Here is an 8,216-nt window from a genome sequence, read left to right on the forward strand (position 1 = left end):
TCAATAATGAAATTCATTAGCACACCACCTCACACTGATCTATAGTGACATTCATTAACACACCACCTCACACTGATCTACAGTGAAATTCATTAACACACCACCTCACACTGATCTATAGTGAAATTCATTTGCCAATTACAGATCCATTCTGCAATGTATTAATGTCTTCTTGCGTTTTGTCTTCCTCAGTATTAATTGTACTTCTGATTCCCGAGTCCAAATCATTTATGAACCACAGTGGTCCCACCACCAATCCCTGTGGAACACCACTTCCCACCTTTTGCCAGTCTGAGTAGCTACTCCCAACCCCTACTCTCGGTTTTCTGTTCTGTAACCAGCTTGTTATCCATAAGCAGTATGTAAGATCGACAAGATGACCAAGGTCAGGCCATGTGGAGTGAATCCCTCTATGGCCTCGCCCCTCCCTATTTCTTTCAGCCCCACACCCCCCGAGTTATCTGCGCTCCTCTATTTCCAGCCTCTTGAGCATCCCCGATTTTAATTGCTCCACCATTGGCAGCCGTGCCTTCAGCTGCCTGGACCCTAAGCTCTGGAATTCCTTCCCTAAACCTCTCCATCTCTCTCTCCTTCTTTAAGATGCTCCTTAAAACCTACTTCTTTGACCAAGCTTTTGGTCATCTGCCCTAATGTCTTCTTACGTGGCTCGGTGTCACATTTTGTTTTATAACGATCCTGTGAACAGCCTTGGGACGTTTTACTACATTAAAGGCGCATTATAAATACAAGTGGTTGTTGTTGTTTCCTGAAACTAATAAATTCCCCAGAGGGAAAAAAACGCGTACTTTTACTCCCAAATATTAAAAAGTTTGTGCCACAGAAGCATAAGGTTTATCTGCTTTTATTCATGTATTTAAAAAGTTTGTATTGCAATCTGAGCCCGTGTGTTGTGAGCCAAACAGCCTTGTGTCCAATGAGGGGAATAAAGGCCCACAGCCTCCCCTGGCCCCGGGCCTTGAACAAGGGACTGGAGAAACTCGCTGCCCTGCGGATCAGACAATCAGCCGGCGCAAGTCCCGCCCCTCAGGCTCCCCGATTGGTTGGAGGACCCGCCGCCGGCTCGCTCCTCCAGCCCCGCCCCGCTCGCACCCTATTGGTCGGAAGCTCCCGTCAATCAGGCCGTGGGCCCGAGTCACGTGTCCCTCACCAACTTTACAAAGAAAGTCCTGCGCGGTCGCCGGGCGGAGCAGCTGGTCGGCAGGAGCGGGGTCGGGAGGTTAATAAACTGCGGGTAGGCCATGCCGCAGGGTTTATAAAGTTGGAGAATGGCCTTAGGCCCGAATGAGATCCAGCGGCCTGGTCTATGTTCCACCGGACAGCAGCGGTGAGGCTTTTTCTCGGGGACAGGCCCGGGTTACACACCGCCATCTTGGTGGAGGAAAGACCGACCGGTTCCACCTGCAGCATGGCGCATGCGTGGCCATCTTGGTACAGGAGCAACGAGTGGGCGGGGCTTCAGGGTCCCCGTGACCAGGAGAGACAATCATTGACTCATTGATTTTATTCTCACTCTGCACACAGCGGGTGTAGAACTGAACCCAACCAGAGTAGAGGGAGGGGGAAAACTGGGAGTGGAGGAAAGAAATGTTGGCGATGGTGTGATGGGTTTGGATTTCAGCACAGGGAGGAGGGAGAGTGTGTGGGACGGGGATTTACAGCTTTGGGGAAACGAGAGGAAAGAATGTTCAATAGAAACTAGAATTGCCTGTTCTGAATTTCTATCCTGTATTTACAGTGATGGCTTTTGTAAACTCCTTTTACAGGGTGTGAGAATGGGAGGATTTACAGATGGGAAACTCAAACCAAACATCACATCAAGATCTGACAGGGTCACTCCATTCATCAGGACCTGAATATCATTGACCTTTGAATATGGAAGGACAAATGTTTGTCTGTTCTGTCTGTGGGAAAAGATTTCAAACATCCGTGTGACTGGAAAACACACACCTGAGTGAATGTTCCAGTGCACTGACTGTGGAAAGAGGTTTAACCAGTTACACAGCCTGAAAAAACATCGCACCATTCACAGTGGGGAGAAACCGTACACGTGTTCTGTGTGTGGACGAGGCTTCAACTGATCGTCCAACCTGGAGAAACGCAAGGACACCCGCACCACGGAGAAACGGTGGAAATGTGGGGACTGTGGGAAGGGATTCGATTGCCCATCTCACAGTCCTGGGATGGCAGGAATGACGCATGAGGAGAGATTGTGTTGATTGGGCTTATACTCACTGGAGTTTAGAAGATTGAGAGGGGATCTCATCAAAATCTATAAAATTCTGTCAGGCCTGGACAGACTAGATGCTGGAAGGATGTTCCTGATGGTCGGGGAGTCCAGAACCAGGGGTCATAGTCTAAGGATAAGGGGTAGGACATTTAGGACTGAAATGAGGAGGAATTTCTTCACCCAGAGAGTGGTGAACCTGTGGAACTCTCTGCCACAGAGGGCGGTGGAGGCCAGTTCATTAAATATATTCAAGAAAGAGTTGGATATATTTCTTGAGGCTAAAGGGATCAAGGGACATGGGGAGAAGGTAGGGACAGGGTACTGAATTTCAATGATCAGCCATGATCTCATTGAATGGCGGAGCAGGCTCGAAGGGCCGAATGGCCCACTCCTGCTCCTATCTTCTATGTGTCTATGTTTCTATCCCATCTGGAAACTCATCGACACTGTCACACCGGGGAGAGGCCGTTCACCTGCTCCGTGTGTGGGAAGGGATTCGCAGAGTTATCCAAACTCCAGATACACCAGTGAGTTCACACTGGGGAGAGGCCGTTCACGTGTATTGAATGTGGGAAGGGATTCACTCAGTCATCCAGCCTTCATACACACCAGCGAGTTCACACTGGGGAGAAACCGTTCTCCTGCTCCGTGTGTGGGAAGGGATTTGCAGAGTCATCCAAGCTCCAGATACAGCAGAGAGTTCACACTGGGGAGGGCCCATTCACCTGCTCTGTGTGTGGGAAGGGATTCACTGCTTCATCCACCCTGCTGAGACACCAGCTTGCTCACACTGATAAGAGACCATTTAAATGTTCCCACTGTGGGATGAGCTTTAAAAGCTCTGGGGAGCTGAAGGGACACCAGCGAGCTCACACTGGTGAGAGACCGTTCACCTTCTCTGTCTGTGGGAAGGGATTCGCTCGGTCCTCCAACCTGCTGGCACATCAGCGAGTTCACACTGACGAGAGACCCTTTAAATGTTCTGACTGTGGGAAAAGCTTTAAACACTCCCGGGAGCTGAATGGACACCAACGATTTCACACTGGGGAGAGACCGTTCACCTGCACTGTGTGTGGGAAGGGATTCACTCGGTCCTCCAACCTGCTGGCACACCAGCTTGTTCACACTGACGAGAGACCCTTTAAATGTTCTGACTGTGGGAAAAGCTTTAAACGCTCCCGGGAGCTGAATGGACACCAATGATTTCACACTGGGGAGAGACCATTCACCTGCACTGTGTGTAGGAAGGGATTCACTCGGTCCTCCAACCTGCTGGCACACCAGCTTGTTCACACTGACGAGAGATCCGTCAAATGTTCTGACTGTGGGAAGAGCTTTAAAAGTTCTAAGAGCCTTAAAAGACACCAGCGTCTTCACACTGATCATAGAATCTAACAGCATAGAAGGAGGTGATTCGGCCCATCGTGTCTGTGCCAGCTCTTTGAAAGAGCTGTCCAATTTAGTCCCAAACCCCAGCTTTATCCCCAGAACTCTGCAAACTAGTCCTCTTCAACTACATGTCCAATCACCGTTTGAAAGTTCCTGTGGAACCTGATTCCAGCATCCTTTCAGATGGTGCGTTCCAGATCTTAACAACCCTCTGTGTGAAAACAATTCTCCTCATTTCCCTCTAGTTCTTTTAGCAACTATTTTAAATCTGTGACCTTTGGTTACCGACCCACTTGCCAGAGGAGACAGTTTGTTCCTACTTGCTCGATCAAAACCCCTCATCATTTTGAACACCTCTATTAGGTCTCCTCTTAACCTTCTCTGCTCTAAGGAGAACAATCCCAGCTTCTCCAATCTCTCCACATATCTGAAGTCCCTCATCCCTGGTACCATCCTGGTCAACCTCCTCTGTACCCTCTCCAAGGCCTTGACATCCTTCCTAAAGTGTGGTGCCCAGAACTGTACACAAGACTCCAGCTGAGGCCAAAACCCTGCAGCTGTACAAAACCCTGGTTAGACCACACCTGGAGTACTGTGAGCAGTTCTGGGCACCACACCTTAGGAAAGATATATTGGCCTTGGAGGGAGTGCAGCGTAGGTTTACCAGAATGATACCCGGAACCCAAGGGTTAAGTTACGAGGAGAGGTTATACAAATTAGAGTTGTAGTCCCTAGAATTTAGAAAGTTAAGGGGTCGTCTGATCGAAGTTTTCAGGATATTAAGGGGAACAGATAGGGTAGATAGAGAGAAACTATTTCCGCTGGTTGGGGATTCTAGGACTTGGGGCATAGTCTAAAAATAGAGCCAGACCTTTCAGGAGTGAAATTAGGAAACACTTCTACACACAAAGGGTGGTAGAAGTTTGGAACTCTCTTCAGCAAATGGCAATTGATGCTAGATCAATTGTTAATTTTAAATCTGAGATTGATAGGTTTTTGTTACCCAAAGGTATTAAGGGATATGGGCCAAAGGCGGGTGTATGGAGTTAGGTCGCAGATCAGCCATGATCTCATTGAATGGTGGAACAGGCTCGAGGGGCTGAATGGCCTCCTCCTGTCCTATGTTCCTAACTAGTGATTTGTAAAGGTTTAGTGTAACTTCCTTGTTTTTGTATTCAATGGCACTATTTACAAAGCCAAGTATCCCACACACTTTCTGAACCGCCTCACCAACTTGCCGTGGCACTTTCTAAGATTTGTGAACATGGACCCCCAGGTCCCTCTGCTCTTGCACCCCCTCAAAATAGTCCCATTTAGATTATACGGCCTCTCCCTGTTGTTTCTCCCAAAGTGCATCACTTCACACTTATCCTCATTTAATTTCATCTGCCTTGTGTCTGCTCATTTCACAGTCTGTCTCTGTCCTCCTGAAGTCTGCTACTACTATGCTCACTATTTACTACGTTGCCAAGTTTTGTATCATCTGTAAACTTCAAACTTGTTCACCTATACCCAAGTCCAGGTCAGTTATATATAACAAGAAAAGCAATGGTCCTAATCCCGACCCCTGGGGGAACCCACTGCATACTTCCCTCCAGTCAGAAAAACATCCCTCAGCGCTGCTCACTGTCTCCTATCCCTCGTCCAATTATATACCCAAATTACCATCAGCCCTTTAATACCATGTGCTTCTATTTTCCAAGTAGGTCTCTCGTGTGGTACTTTATCAAATGCCTTTTGAAAGTCCATAAGAACATAAGAAATAGGAGCAGGAGTCGGCCATACGGCCCCTCGAGCCTGCTCCGCCATTCAATAAGATCATGGCTGATCATCGACCTCAACTCCACTTTCCCGCCCGATCTCCATATCCCTTGATTCCCCTAGAGTCCAAAAGTCTATCGATCTCAGCCTTGAATATACTCAAAGACTCAGCATTCACAGCCCTCTGGGGCAGAGAATTCCAAAGATTCACCACCCTCTGAGTGAAGAAATTCCTCCTCATCTCAGTCCTAAATGGCCGACCCCTTATCCTGAGACTATGCCCCCTAGTTCTAGACACTCCAGCCAGGGGAAACAACCTCTCAGCATCTACCCTGTCAATCCCCTTCAGAATCTTGTATGTTTCAATGAGATCACCTCTCATTCTTCTAAACTCCAGAGAGTATCGGCCCATTCTACACAATCTCTCATCATAGGACAGCCCTCTCATCCCAGGAATCAATCTAGTGAACCTTCGTTGCACCGCCTCCAAGGCAAGTATATCCTTCCTTAGATAAGGAGACCAAAACTGTGCACAGTACTCCAGGTGTGGTCTCACCAAGGCCCTGTACAATTGTAGCAAGACTTCCTTACTCTTATACTCCAACCCCCTTGCAATAAAGGCCAACATGCCATTTGCCTTCCTTATTGCTTGCTGTACCTGCACGCTAGCTTTCTGTGTTTCTTGCACGAGGACACCCAAATCTCTCTGAACACCAACATTTGAAAGTTTCTCACCATTTAAAAAAGATTCTGTTTTTCTATTCTTCCTACCAAAGTGAATAACCTCACATTTCCCCACATTATACTCCATCTGCCACCTTACTGCCCACTCACTCAGTCTATCTATATCCCTTTACAGACTCTCTGTGTTCTCCTCACAGCTTACTGTCACACCTAGCTTTGTATCATCAGCAAACTTGGATACATGACACTCGGTCCCTTCATCTGGGTCATTAATATAGATTGTAAATAGCTGAGGCCCCAACACTGATCCTTGCGGCACCCCACTAGTTACAGCCTGCCAACCTGAAAAAGATCCATTTATCCCTACTCTCTGTTTTCTGCCTGTTAACCAATCCTCTATCCATGCTACTATATTATCCCCAACACCGTGAGCCCGAATCTTGTGTAATAACCTTTTATGTGGCACCTTATCGAATGCCCTTTGGAAATCCAAATATACTACATCCACTGGTTCCCCTTTATCTACCCTGCTAGTTACATCCTCAGATAACTCTAATAAATTTGTCAAACACCATTTCCCTTCCATAAAACCACGTTGACTCTGCCTACCCATGTTAGGATTTTCTAAGTGCCCTGATACAACTTCCGTAACAATGGATTCCAGCATTTTCCCAACGACTGATGTCAGGCTAACTGGCCTGTCGTTTCCTGTTTTTTCTCTCCCTCCTTTCTTGAATAGCGGTGTTACATTTGCGACCTTCCAATCCGCTGGGACCGTTCTAGAACCTCGGGAATTTTGGAAGATCAAAACCAATGCATCCACTATCTCTTCAGCCACCTCTTTTAGAACCCTAGGATGTAGGCCGTCAGGTCCAGGGGATTTGTCGGCTTTTAGTCCCATTAGTTTCTCTAGTACTTTACATTAAATTCCTCACCCTCATTAAACCCTCGGTTCCCCATCTTTGGTTTGCTTTTGTGTCTTCTACTGTGAAGAGATACAAAATATTTGTTTTATCGTTTCTGCCATTTCCTTATTCCCCATAATAATTTCTCCTGTCTCTACCTCTAAGGGACCAACGTTGTTAGCTGTGGCTCAGTGGGCAGCTCACTCGCCTCTGGGTCAAAGGGTGGTGGGTTCAAGTCCCACTCCAGAGACTCGAGCACATAAAGCTAGGCTGACACTCCAGTGCAGTGCTGAGGGAGTGCGGCACTGTTGGAGGGGCCGTCTTTCAGATGAGACGTTAAACCGAGGCCCCGTCTGCTCTCTCGGGTGGATGTAAAAGATCCCATGGCAGTATTTTGAAGAAGAGCAGGGGAGTTATCCCCGTTGTCCTGGGGCCAATATTTATCCCTCAACCAACATAACAAAACCGATTATCTGGTCATTATCACATTGCTGTTTGTGGGAGCTTGCTGAGTGAAAATTGGCTGCTGCACTTCCCACATTACAACAGTGACTACACTTCAAAAAGTAAAGTGCTTTGAGACGTCCAGTGGTCGTGAGTGGCGCTATAGAAATGCAAGTCTTTCTTTACTTTTGCTACTCTCTTCCTTTTTGATGCTTTTGATTTAATGATTAAACATTTAAGAAATTATTGCAGTGACAAAGGCTGTCTGTGAAACTGGAGGAAATTTGTCTTTAAATAATGTTATTTAAAAAAAAATTTTTAATGTAAGATTGAACATTTTATTTACAGTAAATGACATTTACAGAGCTCAGGTCTCAGCTCTTTGTACAAAGTCACAAGCCCTCATGCCTACAAGGCAGGGGTCCCAGTCTCTACAAGCTTCTTGGTCATCTTCACTTGTTCATCTGGATAATGGGCCTCCAAGAATTCACACAGTTGAGGGTCGGCGCTCCCAGTGGAGAGTTTGTGCAGATCCAGCAGACTCTGGTTGACATTCTTCTCCATCGCCGAGCGGAGCCTCTCGCTCTCCCGGCCGAACAAGTGGACTGTAATGAAACTTAAAAACTTTAATTCATTTTTGAAACTTATCAAATTAAATTAAATTCACCCCAGCCAGGGTGACAATGCACTCCAGTCCCCGCGGCACCCACCGGTCTCGGAAGGTCTCAATTGTGCCGGCAGACACCGCGTGCTCCATCTCCAGGGCCACCCGGGCATGAACATGG

Source organism: Somniosus microcephalus, unplaced genomic scaffold (genome assembly GCF_052327205.1).
Source record: "Somniosus microcephalus isolate GS21.2 unplaced genomic scaffold, FLI_Smic_1.0 scaffold217, whole genome shotgun sequence".
Lineage (NCBI taxonomy): Eukaryota > Metazoa > Chordata > Chondrichthyes > Squaliformes > Somniosidae > Somniosus > Somniosus microcephalus.